We start from the raw sequence: 16600 nt of genomic DNA on the forward strand, positions 1-16600 counted from the left end.
GGTAGGTTTGGGGTTTAAAAAAAGTACAATTTTAAAGGGAACTGTAAGCTTTTTGATTAGGCTCACCCCCCCGGGTTAAAAAGGGAAAGGTTAGACAAGCCTTTGGAAGGGGAGAGATAAAGGAACGCTACATAATTTACAGGGTGATAAGCCCCCATTTTAAATCTTTAAAAACTTAAAATTAATTTTGGGGGAAAAATAGGATTTATACAAAAACCTTCTTAAAGCACTTTTAGAGACAAAAATTTAAAAGAAGGAAATCTTTTGGGAAAAGGGGAATGAATGATTGAAGTGTTACAGATGCTTTAAAGTGAATCCTTCAAAAATTGTTCCAAAGTAAAAAGGTTTTTTGAAGCAAAGGGAAGAAAACAGTATATGAACTAAAAGGGGAAAAAGATTAAATTTTGGTTGTCGGGGAGTGATGGCAGTCCCTTTTAAAGCCAAATTTATTCAAAAAGCTCTAAAAGTCGACGGAGTTGGGTTTGGGAAAATTTTTTTAACCGTTTCTTTATTAACAAAATTAAAATAAAAACAATTGGGCCAACAAAAAAGGGGGAAAAAAATGCGGCAACAGAAAGTCAACCTTTCCCATATTTTTGGCCCATTATGAATTGTCATTTTGGGAGGGTTTTAAAAAGGCCAATGTGAATGTTTTGGATATAATATTCCTAATGACCTGGTATATTATCTAGGCGTCCCAATTGATGTAATAGGTAAGAAGACATTCCCTTTTTAAAGACCCTATCCCTTGCAGCTAAGAGGGGATTTTGATACGGAATCCAAAGCTTTTTACTTTGTTAAAGCAGCTGTTTTCGAAACGCTGTTGGAGGTTGTATCAAATTCCCCGTAACACGTGACCGATGATTTTGAGCTTCATACGTACAACGAAAAACCGGAAGTGGGGGTGATTGAACTTTGGCGGCTTCACCATTTAGGAACGCGAAATGCCCGTGTTGTGCTATAATTGCAGCGCCATAGATGTCCCCGGAAGGGTTGTCTTTGATGTTTAAGCTTCAAATCTTTTTTCGGTACAATAGGAAGAAGCTCAAAAGTTACAAGGTTCTCTGCCCATTCTCTTGAGCTAAGAAAGATACAAGAAGGGGCTAGAGCTGACCTGCCTGGATAAACCCACAGGCGGGACATTGTAGAAGAAATTGGTAAATGGAGCAAATAAACATAGTTTTAGAATAAAACAGAGTTACTTTGAAGATGGAAAAAATGGCATTTTATGTGAAAAAGTGTGTTTGTCACAAACCCAGTTGTGTGGTTTCTGATTTGTTTTGTTTTTATTGATTGGAAAATTAAAATAAGAAAAATAAGTTATGGGAATTTTTGGCCAAAAAGGGTGCCCGGGGGGGAAAAGGGGGCTAATAAAAAATACAAATACAATATTGAAGTGTGCTGTAAGAGCTGGAGATTTTTTCCCCGTCTTTTTGGGGCCAGAACCCTTTTTCTGTGTGTCTGCGGGGGGGAAAAGCAACAGACTGAGTAAAGTAATAGGAAGGCTGGTTTGAAATGTGAACAGTGGTGGGGGAGAGGAGGACACTAAAAAAACTTTTATCAACATGGAAACCTGGGCCCCCCTTCCCACCAGATGATAGACAGACAACGGAGCTCCTTCCAAGAGACTAGGCAATATTGTCCAAAGAACGCTACGGTTCAGTTTAAAGTTTGGGCAACCAGCTGTTATCATTCAGTGCATTTAAGCAGGCTTAACGAGCTATGCTCAAATTAGACTTTTTGATAAAAGTCCTTGCCCCAGTGACATGTCCCCAAAAAATCTAAATAACTCAATGAACAGTCCTCCCCCTCCACGAGTGAGATACGTGTCTTTTCGGGGGTTTTAATACCACTTAATATGGTCCGTTTTCGGGTTCATCATTATGCATATAATAACAAGAGTGTTTTTGCGGCGACCGCATTGCAAACTTGTACGAAATGTTCGCGCTCCCGTCTAAAGGGTTGACAGTTCTTTTTTCGTTTGTTTCCTTTTTTTCCCCTTTGCGACCGCTTTTTTGGTGAGCATGGTTGTGGAGGCATAGCACACGATTGTCCGATCAATACTGTGATTAAGGGTTTTGGGCGGAAAAAACAAATTCCAATCGCATTATCAGGGGTGTTTTAAATCGGAGAAAAGTGTTTCTTGACTTAAGTTTCCTGTTTTAGTCCAATAAGGGCAATAATTCGTTTTTTTCAATCTGTAAATGCATGAGTACACAGCCGGGGCCCTCATGTGCACATTATGAAGACATGGAGAACTTTTTCTTGTCCCTAAGACACGGGTGGAACATGCATGGAATCTGCAGTTTGCGTATTCACCCCTGGTGAGGGTTTTTTGTCTTGGGTTTGTTTTGCCCTGTTTTCCTGTTTTTTTTGAAAGAAATTTCTTGTTTAGGCCTTGTTCCTCATGTGTCCTGTCTGATTCCCCAAAAGTTTTTCCCACCTGCCCCCATTTCCCCTCCTGGTTTAAGGTCTGTGTTCCCCCTTGTCTTGTCCCAGAGTGTTTCGTACTCAACTTCACCCGTCCCTTGTTTCATGTTTAAACCCATAGAAGTTTTAAGAAACCCTTTTTTTTCCTCTCGAAGAGAGAGTTTTTTTGAAACCCTTTTCCCTTAGTTTAGATTTAGTCTGAGGTTTTCCTCATTGGAGTGTTTTTGTTTTCGTAGTCAGATTAGCGTCTAGGTTTTTTTGTAGCCATTGTTTGCCCCTTTAGGGATTCGGGAGAATAAAAAAAGCCCTTTGTATTTCTTATCTTGCTTTCTGACCCTGCTTTGAGTTTGGTGACGGGGACGGGAAATCTAGGGGGGAGAGCGGTCTTTACATGTTCCCCAGGTTCATGCCTTTTTGGGGATGTACCAGTGGAACGTGCGTTTTTCCCTTCCTTTGGAGCCCCCCCAAGGGGCCCCCGCAAGTTTCCTGGCCCCCGGTCCCCTCCTGAGATTGAGGACTTTAGAGATCCTAAATTTTGCCCTTTAGTTCCCTCCACCCCCCCTTTTCTGGACTCTTTTTTTTTTTTTTTTTTTTTTGCGGTTGTTTTTATTTCTGACATGTTTTGGTTTCTGATCCCCTGTCTGTTGTTTTTCCTATGGTCTCTGTTTTTTTGGGTTTTTCCCCCAGGCGGCAACCTCTGGGGCTCGTGTGAACCCCATGGGGAAGAAAAAAAAAACTGCAGTTCATCGAGGGGCCCCGTTGAGGCTGGTTGAAAAAAGGGAAGCAATTAAAATTTAAAAAACCCCCAATTTTACGATTATTAAAATTTTTAACCCTGATTCAAAATGTTTTTGGTTTAAGGTTTATTTCACTATTCGTGAAAACTGTAGGGGGGGGAAATTTTCATCATTTGTTTTTTTTTTTATTAATGTTTAAAATTCTGTTTAAGGGCGTTCCCGCTTTGAGTAACGTATATTTAGTGGGGGACAAATGGATCAAACCGGGAGCGGGGCCCACCCGTTACCCGGTGCTAGCCCTCAGATAGCGATTAGCCTAGTGGTACTGAGCTCCCCGGTAGCGGTTTTGGGGGGGGGGTTTCAACATTCAGGCTGCTTTGGTCGCCCCAATGACCCCCATTCCATTTTTTAATTAGTTGGGTGGAGAAAAATTACCCAACTGGCGCCCGCGGGGCTCCCCCCATTTGGGCTTCATTTTCGAGAGTAGATCCAAAAGGGTAACTCACGATGGTTTGTTAAGCTATACATTCAGGGGTTTCCCCCGTGTGATTCCCCAAATTGTCTCCCCCTGTGTCTTGTTTTTCCTCAGCCCGTGTGTGTATAAAAATTAGCCCCCTTTCTTTGTTCCCAGTGAATCATGTTTGTGTTATTTGTTCCCTTTCTCCCTTGTTTTGACGGTTTTTTCCAAACCCATGTATTGTGATTCTTTTTGTTTTTGGATTTTCTTTGCCTTCCACGGTGCCTTTTTTTCCCCTTTTATTTTCTTTAAAATCCCCTTTTTTTTTCCCCCCGGTTTGCCTGCCCCCTCATATTTTTTCTGCGTTTGGACCCTCCCTTTTTAACGTTTTGAACTTTTTGGAGAGGATGAATTATCCTTGAAAATTTCTTGGTTCGGGGGTTTTACTTTAGAGAAAAACCCCCGGGAAATTTAAAAGCTAAAACAAAAATTTTAAAGAGGTGTGGGTCCCCTTAAAGGACTTTAAAAATCAACATAATTAGATTTTCTATAGGTTTGGGTGTGAAGTTCAATTTTAAGTCTTTGCCATTATTAATCAAATAAATTTAAAAGACATTTAAAAACAAAAAGGGGTTTGCAAAGGTGTACAATTCGAGATCACAAATTAAAAAAAGGGCAGGCAAGAAACGGGGCTGGACAGATGGAAAATCAAGAAAGAGGGAAGAAGGGGAGATGACCCCCTAGACTAATTAAGGCCCTTTAAAAGGGCTGGGAGCACAAAAAAGTTGAACTTGAGGGGGTTCGGAGGTGGGATCTGTTTGCGAAGGGTAAACAGTTACGTTTGGGGGGGGCCAAAAAGCGAAGGCACGTCCCCCTTTCCTCAAGCCTAGCGGGGGAAGTAGGAATTGATTTAAAAGATCTGAGGTTTGGGTTGGAGGTGAGGAGAGTAGGTCAAGATTTTTTTGATTGGGGGGTAGGCCATGTAGTGCTGAAGGATGAAGGGACACTTTATTGGGGATATATGTTTCTCCAGTGCCTTTTTAAAAATTGGAAACAAATTTGGCCCAAATGCAATCAAGATAGAGGGGTTTGGCTGATCCCTTAGTAGAGAAAATTTGCAATAATTAATCTGACGTACTCAGGGCATCGGGCTGTTTGCTGTTTTTTAAGGCAGAGGGGAGAATCATTTAGTTTGGAATTTTTTCATAGTTGGAAAAAATCTTTTCCCCACGAATTTGTTTAGGAATTTAGGTTGGTTTTGGAGGATTTGGGGGACCCAAAAAAGACCCCCTTTTTGTTTCCCTTATTCAGCGGAGGTTTTTATTTCCCACCATATTTTGGGTATAGAGGGTGGGGACTATGTGTATGCTATGCCTGAAACTTGCTGAAATTCATCTAGGAATTGTTTTTATGAAGAAAGACAGAAGTGGGGTATGGGAATGTAAGGGAATGTTGTGGTACGGGGGTACAGATATAGATTTTTATTTTGTATTTTTCATTTTTTTTTCTATACATTTTTTTAATTTATTTTGAAATTTTTTGTGTATGTGTGAAAGTGGGGCCCTTTTTGTTTTTTTGTTGTGAAATTACTGAGAGTAAAAGAGGTTTTTTCCCCCCACAGAAGAATGTTAGGACCCCAAAGAACTCTGGAAGTAAAAGAGTGAAACTGGGCTTATTTGGTTTGTGATGAGAACCCCCGGATGAGGGAACCTGCTGTGTTCGGAACATGATGCCCTTCATTTCAAACCCTTTTAGTCCCTTTTTTATTGAAGTCCTGACAAAAACTCATTAAATGGATTCCCCTTTTCAGAAGCTGAGAAAAAAAAAAAATGGAAAAACCCCAGGCTTTCCAATTTACAGTTTGGGACTCTCCAGTAGCAGGACAGTGCTTCCCTCCCGAACCCTTCAGGTTTGTTTCCCCAGGTCCAGATGTTTCAGTTAGAAAAATGGTGCTGAGGGTGAAAAACAGAGCTTCACAGCTTCTCTCGAGAGGTTGCGGACTCAGTTGAAGAGACAATGACAGAAAACCTTTAAAATTTTTGTACCTGACAGGTTTTCTGTAATTTAATTGATGATGAAAACTTTAAAAGTTTGTTGGAGGCTTTGACCAGGCAAAAAGCTAGAGAGCTCCTCTGAAGAGAGTATTTTTGTCAGGTTGAACCACCCGACTTCTTGATGACAGTAAGATGAAGACCAGACGCCCTGAGAAAAGGGGGACAGTTTATCTTGGAGAGGATTCCTGATCTAGGGATGCTGGATCTCCTCCACTACAGAAAAATATTCGTTCATTCAGACGTGGAAAGATTGATGTTTCTTGAGGGGCAGTCCTTTTAATTTTATTCTTGATTACTGGATGTTCCTGAGGTATGTGAGATACTTCCCGTTTTTTGTTTTAGAGGCCTTGAGGAGAGTCTGAGTTTGCAGTGAAAAAAGGGGGAAAAGGGGGGAAAAGTGGTGTCCTTTGGGCTCTGCAAGGCCCCTTGTACAGCATCTGATGGAGAGGTTTTCGTTTTTTAAGACTTTAGACAACAGAGATTAGTTTGTTGTTCTTCCATCGGTTGAAAAAAGTATGGGAAGGGCAGGGAAAAGCACCAGAAAAATCTGAACGTAAAATGGACGAAGCAGAACACCTGTTTTTGGGAAAAGGGCCTTTTCCCTTTAAGATCTGTGGGAACCTCCTGGTACAGCGAGGCTGCTTTATTGTCCACATTTTGGGGTTTATTCTTTAGAAGATAGGTTTCCCCTTTGCAGGGACAAAACCCCTTTTCCAAATCAACATTCCCCTTTTTGACCCATTTAAAACTTAAAACTTTTTTCCTTTCATATACTTATTCTTACTTTCCTAACCCCCAAGGGAATTATTACATCTCATTTGGGTTTTTATCTCCTCCCTCTTGGTTTCCAAAATCCTCCAAAAATGTACAGTTCAGAAAATATTAAATTTTAGCTTTTTATGTCTTATTAGATGCCCCGTCCTGCTCCCCATCTTGAACCTCCCTGAATTACTCTCTTTGGGGGTCAGTAACCCTTGACCCCTACCCGCAAAGAGTTCAAAGGATCTGATTGGTGCTTTCAGGTTGTGTGGTTTAACCGGGCGAGCAGAGGGGGAAAATTTCCCCCGATGAGGGTTTCAGCAACAATCTTAAAACCCCTTAGGCGTAAGTCCAGAGGGGGCGACTTCCCAGTCAAAGATGAGCACAACCCGGAAAATTTTAAAAACTTTAAATTCCCGTTTTTGGTTTCAGTGAAGAAGTGATGAACAAATTCCAAAATGAACTTTTCCTTTTCACCCATTTCTCTGAAAATCAATGGAAAAAATGAAGAGGGTGTCCCGGGTTGGCTTTGTTTTCAGCCCAGTCCAGAGTGAAATTCTGTGTTAAAATGTTTTTAATGAGCCCCTCCCCTTTTTATCATCTTCTGATGGGTTTTTTTTCTTCCCGGGGGAGGTTTAAAAGGGCTTCACACCCGATGGTTGTTTTTTTGGCTGGTGGGTTTTTGGATGCGTTTCAATCGTCTGACTCATGTTCACATTGACCTTGGTCCCCCCCTTGTGATGTAGAGCCTGTTAGACTCATTCAGGTTGTTTATTTTTCCTTTTCAAACCCCCCAAACAAGCTGGAACTTTCCTTTGGCAGATTTAAAGTTTACGTGCACTCATATGGCATCGAACGAAAAAAATAGATAATCAGCCATTGATGTGTTGTAGAGCAGTTTTTGTGCACAGTATCAAAAAACACTAACTGGAACCTTGGAATGATCTAATTTTCCTTTTAAGTGTCCCCATTGGTCAATTTTTCTCATTTTCAGGTTCAACCCAAAAGGGGTTTATTTAAAAATCAAAAAAAAAAACAAAAAAAAAAAAGGCCTACCTTTCTGAGAGTTTGAAAAAAAGGCAAAACCCCCGGGGATGGGAAAAGAGGACTATGGACTGAAGATGCCCGGGTCAAATTCCCGAGGCTTTCCTCTCCTTTTTTTCACAGTGTCAATGAAGTGGCGTACCCCGTTGCTCTGACTGATTCTTCTAGTATCGATTTTTTCTAAATCGTCAAAATGTTGTTGAGAGTCCCGGACTGTGTAAGGATTCTATCGACCCCTTTCACAAAATCAGTCCCCCCTTTCGGCAACCCAAATTCTCTACGGGAAAAGGGACAGCATTCAGGGATTTGTAGCGTGGTTTTTTAAGTGGAGCAGTACACTTATCCCATTACTTGACCCCCTTTATGATCTTTTTTATCCCCATTCCTTTTTTAAAAAAATTTTTATCCCTTCCCCGTCCCGCCCTTCTAATTTCATCCCTGCCTTTTATTCTGACCCAATTAAACCCGTTTGTTTTTTGTGAAATACTAAATCCTCAAACCTCTTGCCATCCCCTCCCCCCCCGTCTTTTTCATTTCCCCCATGAATTCACCACTGAATACTGATGATCAAACAGGCTGTTTTGTGATTCCATGTTGGCCGTTTTTTTTAATAATCATTTATCTCACCCGAGCTTAGTTTCAACTAAGAAACTGGAAAAAAAATTTTTGCTGTAACAACACTTTATTGTCCACCATGGGAAATTTATTTGGTCCTCGATAGGGTTTAGGGGCTGGAGAGCCCAGAGTGGGGGTGGTTTTTCGTGGTGGTGACAGGTCTGTGTAAAGTTTCTGAGAACAGTCATCTTATTTAAAAATTTAATAGTTCTTAATACAGGAGTTCTTTTAAGGGGTTTGTCTCATGGAGGCTCTTTGTTTTTTGTAACATGGTGGGTTTGGTGTTGTTTCAGAGTTATGTGAATAGTACAGTGGGGCAGGGGAACCAGTACTCCCCTCTCTGAATGTTTTTCAACAACCTGTAGAATGACAATAAACCATGACTATGAATGAAATTCAAAACACTGAGCTGGAACTACACCATGCACAGAAAAAATTTGGTGTGAGAAGGGTGTGGTTGTTAGCAAGCTTCAGTTAGATCTGGACTCTAATGTTTCTATCCAGTGTCCCGGTGTCCCGGACTACTCTTTAAAAAAAACACTTTTAGATGGGCCCCTCACCCCTTTAGCTTCGCTTGGTCATGTGTGGGGTTCACATCGCTACCTTTGTCCTTCACCCGCAGAGAAAAAACCTCATTTATGAGAACATCCATGGAACCATCTCGTGGTTGTAGTTTACTACTTCACAGATAACCCCTGGGGAACAATGAACCTTTCCCGAGACCCCAGTCCGACCCAAAACCCCCAGTCCTTAATATTCAGTCACTTCAATGTTGGTTTTCAGCATTTACAGATTCAGTGACAGACAAAAATCTTCACTTGAGTCACAGCTCTTTAAGAGGGGGAGTTAAAATATCAGTTACTTTCCCACTTCACCCCCCTCGTGTGATGTTTAGCTGGAGTTCCGTATGTGGCCCCAAGGGCAGTGCCCCCCAAAGCATTGTTGTAGTAGTAGTGTGTTCATCTAGCCTCTTGAAAAATAGAGCAAAAAAACTGCAGTCAATGAACATCAGTATTATGGGATGTGGACATTGTAGTTCCCGACAGGCCCCGTGGGGGCAGTATATACAGTAAATGACTTAGAGTCATCGCTTCACCCCAGAGGGAGACACATCTCCCTGAAAACTTGGTCATGAGGAGATAAATGTCCGATTCTGATTATAATTCTGGTCCCGGTCCCCGGGCTTTCCCGGTGGAACATCGCTTGAAACCCCAAACTGACGAAATGTTTCTAACTTCCCTCAAAGAAAACAAATGGAATAAAAAAAGTTCCTTCTTCACCCAAAAATTTTGTCAGACCGGTCAGGTCAGTATTTAAAATCACCCCTGCTGCTCTTTAAAGGTTCATCATCACTGGTTTTTTGTCCCCTTTTCCTAACAGGGCACATTACAGTAAAATGATTCCAAACGCAGCTCTACACAGAAGTAGAGGAAGTGGAGCTGAAAGGGTTTTGGAATGAAGTGGGGAGATTTAAAACTCCCTTTACGATCACTCTGATCTTAATGAAGAAAAAATTAAAAAAATCTTAATTAAAATCATTCGTTTCCTTAAGGGGGGGTTTAACGGAGGGAAAAGTTGAGAATCGATGCGTTAAAAATTAGACCAGGAAACACCCAAGAGCGACCCCTGGAAAACCCGGGGGCTGTAAGCTTTATTTATCAGGAGAATTGTAACATTTAATCTAAAAAAAAATGCAATGATGATTTTTACCACTTATAAATTTTGGTTTTTGACAGCCAACTTTGTTACGGCCATATCAAATGAAACGCCCGATCTGTCTGTTTACGGGAAATAAATAAAGGGTTTGGGGCCGGTTAGTACTTGGATGGGAGAGCCTGGGAATACCCGGGCTGTAAGCTTTTTTTTTTATCAGGAGACATGGAAATTTACATCATCAAAATAATGCAAAAACATTTTGAACTTATATATACATTTAGTGACTTTGACATTGCTTCGGCCCTACCAATGAAACGCCCCATCCGGAAATAAAACGGTCGGGTGGGTTTGTACTTGGATGGGAGATGCTGGGTTTCTAGTGCTGTAAGCCTTTCATTTTTTCGGAGACATGGGAAAATTTTCGTCATCAAAATACAGCAAGAATTTTTATATTAATATACTGTTTAGTGGACATTTGAATGCTTCGGTTTTCCAATGAAAAAGCCCGAAAACGTTGATTCGGAAGCTAAACCGGTGGGCCTGGTTTGTACTTGGATTGGAGACCCCTGGAATGCCGTTGCGTAAGTTTTTTATTTTTCCCGGGACATGGAACATTTCATCATCAAAATACATGCAATGACATTTGAAAGACTTATTTTTATACTGCGTTTGTGACAGTACGGTTTTTTGGCTTTCCACCTGAACACGCCTGATTCATCGATTCGGAAGTAAGGGCGGTTGTCTTGGATGGGGACCCTGGGAATATAGGTGCTGTAAGCCTTTGTTTTTATCAGGGGGAATGGTAAAATTTACATCATCAAAAAACATGCAATGATGATTTTGACCACTTATAATATGCGTTTGGACAGTTTCATTGCCGGTCAACCCCCTGAACCGCCTGATTATCTGCTTCGAAGCTAAGGGGCCCGGTTAGTACTTGGTGGAACCGCCTGGAAAACGGCGCTGTAAGTTTTCATTTATCAGGAGAATGGTAACATTACATCATCAAAAAAACATGAAAAATCTTTTGACCATTTAAAAGTGCTTTGTGTGTTTGCTTGCTTTTTGCCATACCAACCTGAAAAACGGCCCACTTGAAAACTAAGCCGGCGGTGGTAGACTTGGATGGAAAAAAAAAAATTTTCCCGTTGCTTAAGCTTTTTTTTTATCAGGAGGGATGGGAACATTTAATCATCAAAAAAACATGCAAAGATCATTTTGATACTTATAAATTTTGCTTTAGTGACATTTGAAGTTTTAGGCCATCCAAACCCGAACAAAACCCGCTGCTGTTCGGAAGCTAAGCGTGTGGGCCAGGTTAGTACTTGGGGGGAGACTGCTGGGAAAACCCGGGCTGTAAGCCCTTTTTTTTCTCAAGGAGACATGGTAACATTTACATCTCAAAAAACATGCAAGGAGATTTTGATCATTTTTTATATGCTTTTTTGCATTTGACGTTGCTTCGGCCATACCCCAAACCCGAACAAACCTGTCTGTCTGTCTCGGAAGCTAAGCTGGTCGGGCCTGGTTAGTACTTTGGTTGGGAGACCCCCTGGGAATCCGGTGCGTAAGCTTTTTATTTCATCAGAGACTGGGAACTTTAATACAAAATACATGCAAGATGATTTTGACACTTAATATATGCGTTTGTGACAGTTCCCCTGTTACAGCATAACACCCGAACCGGGTTCTCGTTGATCTCGGAAACTAAGCATGTAGGGCTGGTTATTCTTTGGGTGGGGACCCCCCGGGGGGAAAACCCGGTCTGTAAGCTTTTATTTCATCAGGAGAATGGGGAAAATTTACTCATCAAAAAACTGCAATGTCATTTTGACCCCTTAATATACGCTTTAGTGCCCCTTTGCATTGCCCACGGCCATACCAAACCCGAACACGCCCCATTCGTTGATTGGGAAGCTAAAACGGTGGGTGGTTTAGCTTGGAAAGGGAGACCCCCTGGGAATACTGGTGCTGTATCTTTTTTTTTTCCTAGGAAATGGTAACATTTACATATCAAAATCATGCAAAACATTTTGACCACTTATATTCTGGTTTGTGACATAACCCCTTTCCCTTTCGGCCATACCACCCTGAAACGCCCGTCCATTGATCCGGAAGCAAGCAGTGTAGGGGGGTTAGTACTTGGTGGGAGACCCCCTGGGAAAACCCGGTGCTGTAAGCGTTTATTTTTCATAAGGAGACATGGTGAAATTTCTCACAAAATACATGCAAGATCATTTTTACCATTATTATCCTGCGTTTGGAAGTTACCCTTGTTAAGGCCAAACCACCCCGAACAGGCTGTTCTCGTTGATCTCGGAAGCTAAGCAGGTAGGGCCCGGCTTAGTTCTTGGATGGGAGACCGCCTGGGAATACCAGGTGCTGTAAGCTTTTCATTCTCATCAGGAGACATGGTAACATTTACATCATCAAAATACATGCAATGATCATTTTGACCACTTATATATACTGCTTTAGTGACATTTGATATTGCTTACGGCCATACCAACCTGAACACGCCCGATCTCGTCTGATCTCGGAAGCTAAGCACGGTCGGGCCTGGTTAGTACTTGGATGGGAGACCGCCTTGGAATACTAGGTGCTGTAAGCCTTTCATTTTCATCAGGAGACATGGTAACATTTACATCATCATTATTTTTATTTAACCTTTGTTTACCTAGGCAAGCAATTAAGAACAGTTTTACCGGCTGTAGTTGTGTTGTCATTTTTATTGCTGTAAGTTTTCTGTTGTCTTGGAACAGGCTAACCGGTTTAGCACGTTGTGATGCTGCCAACTGGTACAGCTGGTACAGGACAATGCAAAATGATAAAACAAACCAAAACCAAAGGAGAAAAAACTATATAAAAGTAAAATATGTTAAAGGTACAAAAATAATTACATCTACTACTATTTATTACTAATATTGATACAGTTGGTAGAAGAGTGGTAGTGGTGTTTTTTGGTTGCTCATGCCAAAATCTGACGACATATATTATCATATCAATAGTACCATCGGACGGCAGTCTTATAGATCTCACTATGTGACACTCAAGATTGAAAGGTGTTAATGAAAACTTTGATCGAGGAACCTAAATGAAAACACAACCAGAGTGAGAGAAAAGAAAATGATCACAGAAAACAGAAGAAATTTGGAAAATCTTTCCCACACTCTCTCTTCCTAGCGCACTCCTCACAAAATTTACATAGAATGTGCCATAGAATGTTTTCCTTCATGATGTCATAGAATTCTGTCCTTTCATCAAATCTTTTCCTTTGGCCATGATGGCATAGAATCTTTGCCTTTGATCTTACTGAAAGTTTGTTTTATACAAGCCTCTGTGGATCTGTACATTCTTTAGTGCTTCTCAGAGTTACAAATTGACTGCAAGCAAGACAAGGAACACACTTGAATAGAGCATGGTTCATTGATTTTCGTCCAAAGTTTTACAAAACATTTCCGAATAACAAGCATCAATGGCAACCAACAAAACAGCAAAAGAGCTGAATATCTCAGTAGGGAGCACTCTGGGAAATTGCCTGAAAGTGCAATCTTTCCTCAGAGAGTGCGGCTTTGAATTTGTTACCAAATGCTGCAAAAACCAACGAGAAAGTCGGCGTCAAAGTCAACAAGAGCCGTCCGGCAATTTTCAGACAGGCAAAAGTTGAAATTGATATGCTGAAATTGACATGCTGAAACAGCTGCGACGTACGCCTAGGTGATGATGATTGGCTAAGGTGCAGTAGGCCTTTCACGATAAGCCAATCTCAGGCAGTGTTCAGTTTAAACACAAATCACACCCAAACCCTGGTTGGACCGGGTCGCCTTGTTTTTCTCTCTGATTAATATCTACCTGTTACATTCTGACTCTACTTCCTGGCAGACTGTATCATTGTAGAAGCTTCAGCTCAAAAACAAAAATACATGCAATGATGATTTTGACCACTTATATATACTGCGTTTGTGAAAGTTAGCGTTGCTTACGGGCATACCACCCTGAACACGCCTGATCTCGTTTGATCTCGGAAGCCAAGCAGTGTCGGGCCTGGTTAGTACTTGGATGGGAGACCGCCTGGGAATACCAGGTGCTGTAAGCTTTTCATTTTCATCAGGAGACATGGTAACATTTACATCATCAAAATACATGCAATGATGATTTTGACCACTTATATATAGTGCGTTTGTGACAGTTAAAGTTGCTTACGGCCATACCACCCTGAACACGCCCGATCTCGGAAGCTAAGCACGGTAGGGCCTGGTTAGTACTTGGATGGGAAACCACCTGGGAATACCAGTTGCTGTAAGCTTTTCATTTTCATCAGGAGGCATGGTAACATTTACATCATCAAAATACATGCAATGATGATTTTGACCACTTATATATAGTGCGTTTGTGACAGTTACCATTGCTTACGGCCATACCACCCTGAAAACGCAAGATCTCGTCTGATCTCGGAAGCTAAGCATGGTCGGGCCTGGTTAGTACTTGGATGGGAGACCGCCTGGGAATACCAGGTGCTGTAAGCTTTTCATTCTCATCAGGAGACATGGTAACATTTACATCATCAAAATACATGCAATGATCATTTTGATCACTTATATATACTGCTTTAGTGACATTTGACGTTGCTTACTGACATACCAACCTCAACAAGCCCGATCTCGTCTGATCTCGGAAGCTAAGCATGGACGGGCCTGGTTAGTACTTGGATGGGAGACCGCCTGGGAATACCAGGTGCTGTAAGCTTTTCATTCTCATCAGGAGACATGGTAACATTTACATCATCAAAAACATGCAATGATGATTTTGAGCACTTATTTATACTGATTTAGTGACATTTGACATTGCTTACGGCCATACCTACCTGAACACGTCTGATCTCGGAAGCTAAGCACGGTCGGGCCTGGTTTAGTACTTGGATGGGAGACCGCCTGGGAATACTAGGTGCTGTAAGCCTTTCATTTTCATCAGTAGACATGGTAACATTTACATCAACAAAATACATGCAATGATGAATTTGACCACTTATATATACTGCGTTTGTGACAGTTAACGTTGCTTACGGCCATACCACCCTGAACACGCCTGATCTCGTCTGATCTCGGAAACTATGCAGCGTCGGGCCTGGTTCGTACTTGGATGGGAGACCGCCTGGGAATACCAGGTGCTGTAAGCTTTTCATTCTCATCAGGAGACATGGTAACATGTACATCATCAAAATACATGCAATGATCATTTTGATCACTTATATATACTGCTTTAGTGACATTTGACATTGCTTACGGCCATACCAACCTGAACAAGCCCAATCTCGTCTGATCTCGGAAGCTAAGCATGGTAGGGTATGGTTAGTACTTGGATGGGACACCGCCTAGGAATATCCGGTGCTGTAAGCTTTTCATTTTCATCAGGAGACATGGTAACATATACATCATCAAAAACATGCAATGATGATTTTGAGCACTTATATATACTGATTTAGTGACATTTGACGTTCCTTACGGCCATACCAACCTCAACATTCCCGATCTCGTCTGATCTCGGAAGCTAAGCACGGTCAGCCCTGGTTAGTACTTGGATGGGAGACCGCCTGGGAATACCAGGTGCTGTAAGCTTTTCATTCTAATCAGGAGACATGGTAACATTTACATCATCAAAATACATACAATTATGATTTTGACCACTTATATATACTGCGTTTGTGACAGTTACCGTTGCTTACGGCCATACCAACCTGAACAAACCCCATCTCGTCTGATCTCGGAGCTAAGCATGGTCGGGACCTGGTTAGTACTTGGATGGGAGACCGCCTGGGAAATACCCGGTGCTGTAAAGCTTTTCATTTTCATCAGGAGACATGGTAACATTACATCATCAAAATACATGCAATGATCATTTTGACCACTTATATTTACTTCTTTAGTGACATTTGACATTGCTTACGGCCATACCAACCTGAACACGCGTCTCGTCTGATCTCGGAAGCTAAGCACGGTCGGGCCTGGTTCGTACTTGGATGGGAGACCGCCTGGGAATACTAGTCGCTGTAAGCCTTACATTTTCATCAGGAGACATGGTAACATTTACATCATCAAAATACATGCAATCATGATTTTGACCACTTATATATACTGCGTTTGTGACAGTTACCATTCTTTACTGCCATACCACCCTGAACACGCCTGATCTCGTCTGATCTCGGAAGCTAAGCATGGTAGGGCCTGGTTAGGACTTGGATGGGAGACCGCCTAGGAATACCCGGTGCTGTAAGCTTTTCATTTTCATCAGGAGACATGGTAACATTTACATCATCAAAAACATGCAATGATGATTTTGAGCACTTATATATACGGATTTAGTGACATTTGACATTGCTTACGGCCATACCTACCTGAACACGTCTGATCTCGGAAGCTAAGCACGGTCGGGCCTGGTTAGTACTTGGATGGGAGACCACCTGGGAATACTAGGTGCTGTAAGCCTTTCATTTTCATCAGTAGACATGGTAACATTTACATCATCAAAATACATGCAATGATGAATTTGACCACTTATATATACTGCGTTTGTGACATTTGACGTTGATTACGGCCATACCACCCTGAACACGCCCGATAGTGGGAGTGGTGATTGCGAGTGGCGCGAATTTCGAATTTGCACAGCGACTGCCTGACTTCTCTGTGATATTTTTGTTCTTTGTTTGAAATCATAAGAATAGTTGTTTTATTTGATCTTTTGTGCTTATCGTCCCCGTAATTTCCCCGACGGCTCTCGGGCTGTTCGGGGGATTGTTTTTTTCCGCCTAAACTTATAATGATGAATCAAGGGGAGGAAGATACAATGAACCC

General features: G+C 41.6%; 3 non-coding genes and 10 pseudogenes across 3 annotated transcripts; all 13 read left to right on the forward strand.

The window, feature by feature from the left end:
• The first annotated feature begins 12244 nt into the window (after window positions 1-12244).
• LOC125003040 lies at window positions 12245-12363 on the forward strand. The gene has a single exon (XR_007111909.1). It is a non-coding gene; the product is annotated as a 5S ribosomal RNA (ribosomal RNA).
• A 1366-nt stretch (window positions 12364-13729) lies between these two features.
• Window positions 13730-13848, forward strand: LOC125003112. The gene has a single exon (XR_007111979.1). It is a non-coding gene; the product is annotated as a 5S ribosomal RNA (ribosomal RNA).
• Window positions 13849-13949: 101 nt separating this feature from the next.
• On the forward strand, window positions 13950-14058 carry LOC125001959 (annotated as a pseudogene).
• A 101-nt stretch (window positions 14059-14159) lies between these two features.
• On the forward strand, window positions 14160-14278 carry LOC125002448. Its single transcript, XR_007111783.1, has one exon. It is a non-coding gene; the product is annotated as a 5S ribosomal RNA (ribosomal RNA).
• Window positions 14279-14379: 101 nt separating this feature from the next.
• Window positions 14380-14498, forward strand: LOC125001934 (annotated as a pseudogene).
• Window positions 14499-14598: 100 nt separating this feature from the next.
• On the forward strand, window positions 14599-14708 carry LOC125002661 (annotated as a pseudogene).
• A 101-nt stretch (window positions 14709-14809) lies between these two features.
• LOC125001450 lies at window positions 14810-14928 on the forward strand (annotated as a pseudogene).
• Window positions 14929-15029: 101 nt separating this feature from the next.
• Window positions 15030-15148, forward strand: LOC125002393 (annotated as a pseudogene).
• A 100-nt stretch (window positions 15149-15248) lies between these two features.
• LOC125002039 lies at window positions 15249-15367 on the forward strand (annotated as a pseudogene).
• A 101-nt stretch (window positions 15368-15468) lies between these two features.
• LOC125002918 lies at window positions 15469-15588 on the forward strand (annotated as a pseudogene).
• A 101-nt stretch (window positions 15589-15689) lies between these two features.
• LOC125002778 lies at window positions 15690-15805 on the forward strand (annotated as a pseudogene).
• Window positions 15806-15906: 101 nt separating this feature from the next.
• LOC125001863 lies at window positions 15907-16025 on the forward strand (annotated as a pseudogene).
• A 100-nt stretch (window positions 16026-16125) lies between these two features.
• Window positions 16126-16234, forward strand: LOC125002373 (annotated as a pseudogene).
• The last annotated feature ends 366 nt before the right edge of the window (window positions 16235-16600 follow it).

This window comes from Mugil cephalus, chromosome 23 (assembly GCF_022458985.1).
Source record: "Mugil cephalus isolate CIBA_MC_2020 chromosome 23, CIBA_Mcephalus_1.1, whole genome shotgun sequence".
Lineage (NCBI taxonomy): Eukaryota > Metazoa > Chordata > Actinopteri > Mugiliformes > Mugilidae > Mugil > Mugil cephalus.